At 48.5% G+C, this 3,342-nt stretch overlaps 1 protein-coding gene across 2 annotated transcripts in view; it reads left to right on the top strand.

Annotated features, from left to right (window-relative positions):
• Window positions 1-3,342, top strand: part of HSPA12A (heat shock protein family A (Hsp70) member 12A) — a 163,875-nt gene that overhangs the window by 265 nt on the left and 160,268 nt on the right. The gene's annotated exons all lie outside the window — the stretch shown is intronic.

Below are 3,342 nucleotides of genomic sequence, written 5' to 3'. Positions count from 1 at the left end.
GAGATCCCGACCCCAGATCTCGCGAGGCTTCCAGCCCCGGGTTCTTCCCGCGGCCAGAGCCGCGAATGGCTCCCCCACCCTCCTCCCTCTTTCTCTCCAAGGGATTGGGTCCCGGGTTTGGGCCCCTGGGCTCACGAGACTACCGCTCTCCCGGCGTCGTTTTCACCACTTTCCCCCGACGGTTTTCCAGATGGGAAATAGTTGACGATGTCACGAAACGCTTTCCGCGGAGTCGTGGGAGCGCTAGCCCCGGCTTCGGGTGGCCCTGGGACTCGGTCCCTTCGGCCTTCCCCCGCCCCCTCGTTCCTCGCGGGCAGTGAGCTCCGCTGGGTGGCGGGCGGCCGGTGCCGGCCCACTCTCCTGGGGAGGGGTGTGAGAACTCGGGGTATCCTTACCAAGCCGTGCAGGTCCCAGGAGTGCGCGCCGTCGGCCGGGATTTAACTCCCGGCCCGAGCCCAGCAGCGTGCTGGCTGGGCGGACTGCGCTGTCCGGGAGAGAATGGGGGGGGAAAACCGGTGCGGGCCGAAAACGTTTGGGGTGAGCCTTAAGGGATGGTTATGGTTTGGACAGGCCTAGGGATGGAGGGTGTTACAGGCGAGACTTGAGGAGAAGTGGGAATGGAAGACTGTCATTGGGCCATATTCCCCCTCCAGAACCTTGAGCGGCTGCCGGCGTCCTGCTCGTGTAAACACAAACTGCTCGGCTTCGTTACACCTGCCGGATGTCGTATGCAATGATAGAACTTCGTCATGTGTGCCCTCTGCTCTCGATACTTCTGCGGCAGGAGCCTACTGAGATGGATAGGGTGTTCTTGTTCCTCCCTTGCCTGTGTGTGTTCCTGACCCACGCAGATCGCTTACAACATCTATGTTGCACTTGGGTGATCTGGAAAACACAATCTTACCTACTCTGCCTGCTTCACAAGTCACGTAGGATAAATTGAGAAAGTGAGTGAGAAAACACTGGGGAACAAGATGGTTGTTTTCAATAGACGCAGGTAGATGTATAAAAATATGTTATTCTGTAAAAACTGTTACAGGAACCCAGCCATAAACCTCCTTCTGACCTCCCTCAGTGTTTTCTCCGAATCTCTAATGGGACGTCTCACTTTCTGGGGTGTGATAGATCATCACGTGCCTGCCTGATCCTCCTTGCTAGATGGAAATCTCTGGATGGTAGGAGCCGAGCCTGAGTCATCTTCACATGCATGGCAGTGCCTGGGGCCCCACAGGCACAGAGCATGTGCTCTGCTGAACAGGTGTTGAATGAACCTTTGTACAAAATAAGCCCGTGCTATTGCTGCTGTTGTTTCCAATCCACCTCTGTGCCTTTCCTGATATCCCCCTGGATGGAAGGCACCCCCTTCTCTCATACGCCCATCCTTTCATGCCCGCTGAGTCCCACCTCTTCAGAGAAGCCATGCTCCACACTCCAGCTCTCCTCACTCAGCCCTTCCTTTCTTCTGAACTCCTTCCCCATTTGCAGCCCGGGCCACAAAGCTCAGCCCTCAGGGATGTCTTGACTCATTTGTCATTTTATTTTTATTTTTTTATTTATTAATTTTTTTTGTGAGGAAGATCAGCCCTGAGCTAACATCCGTGCTAATCCTCCTCTTTTTGTTGAGGAAGACCGGCTCTGAGCTAACATCTATTGCCAATCCTCCTCCTTTTTTTCCCCCAAAGCCCCAGTAGATAGTTGTATGTCATAGTTGCACATCCTTCTAGTTGCTGTATGTGGGACGCGGCCTCAGCATGGCCGGGGGAAGCGGTGCGTCGGTGCACGCCCGGGATCCGAACGCGGGCCGCCAGTAGCGGAGCGCGCACTCAACTGCTAAGCCATGGGGCCGGCCCTCATTTGTCATTTTAATGGAAGATTGGAAGCATCCTGAGCTGGCACCACCATGTCTCTGAGTTTCCCCTCTATAACCCATTAGCCTATGAGTTCCATGAGGACAGGGACTTGGTCTGTCTTGTTCCCCATTGAGTCCCCGGCATCAGTACATTACCTGACAGAATAGATGCTCAGTAAATATTAGCTGAATGAATGAATGGATTTTATACATAATAAATGCTTGAGAAATACATAACTCACAATCAAATGTTCGGAGTTGGGTGAATAAGGAGTACACCAGGCTGGCTGGAGCAAAGGTTTATTTTCAGGAATAATGAGAAATAAGGATGGAAAAGTAGTCTGAGGTGAGATTGTGAAGGAACTGGAATACCATTCTGTAAAGTTGGAAGCACCCCCAAATTTCTGAATATAGGAGAGGCAAGATGGAAGTGGTGTTTTAGGAAGTTAACTGGCAGCAGTGGGTAGGCTTGATGGGTGTTTGGTTATAGAAGAAGCAGGAGACCCAGTTAGAAAATAATATAGGTGTAAGGGCCTAAACCATAATGGTAGCATTGGGAAGAAAAGGATGAGAGAGATGATAGGAAGGAGGGAAGAAAATCATTTTGAGGGATTGGATGCGGGTTTGGGGAACCAGAGATGACTCCACTGACGGTAACTTGCAGAATTCTGTTACAGTTGACAGAAATGGGATAAATGAGAGAGGAATCTTGTTTGATGGAGGGAACATGATGCACTTGGTTTTAGACATGTAGAGCTTGAGGAGCACTGGTACCCCAGAGAAAAGGGAGACTGAAGATACAGATATCAGACGTCCACGTAGAATTTAAAGTTGAGTAAGAGTAGGTGAGTCCTCTGGAGGGAAACGGGAAAAAATCCTGGGGAAGGAATATATTTAGGATGTAGGAGAAGCGTAAGGAGCTATAGCAGGAGACAAACAAAAAAGGCTTAGAGAAGAAGAGAAAAAATCCACAGAGTCCAGGGCAGAGAGTTTTGAGACTATGTCAGATGTGTGCTTTTGTGTGTGTCCATATGCACAGAATAAAGTCTGAAAGGATATAGGTTATCATGTTAATTGGGTCATCCTTGGGTGATGGGATCATAGGGAACTTTTATTTTCTTCTTTTTATATACTGGCAGTATCTGATTTTCCTAAAATGAATGTGTTACTCGTATAACTGAAGAATTACATTAAAAATATTTGGGGGAAGGATGTTAAGTCAAATGTTACAGGAGTATTGAAGACTGCAAAGAGGTTATTAGGAATTCAGTTCTTCTCTTATAGATCATTGTGTCTTCTCTTATAGATCATTCTGTCTTCTCAAATGAAAATAAAACTACATGTAGGCCAAATAAATAGATAAATAAACCTACCATCCCTGTTTTCTTCTGTCGTTCACTCAATCAACAAATGTTTATTGAATGCCTACCATGTGCAAGGCACTGTTCTAGGCACTGGGGAAAAAGAGTGAATAAAATAGATAGCTTTTCTTC

The sequence above is a fragment of the Ceratotherium simum genome, chromosome 6 (assembly GCF_057802395.1).
Source record: "Ceratotherium simum simum isolate JZ-2026a chromosome 6, ASM5780239v1, whole genome shotgun sequence".
Classification (NCBI taxonomy): Eukaryota; Metazoa; Chordata; class Mammalia; order Perissodactyla; family Rhinocerotidae; genus Ceratotherium; species Ceratotherium simum.
Note: the sequence above shows the minus strand (reverse complement) of the source record. Positions and strands in the feature narration are given on the sequence as shown.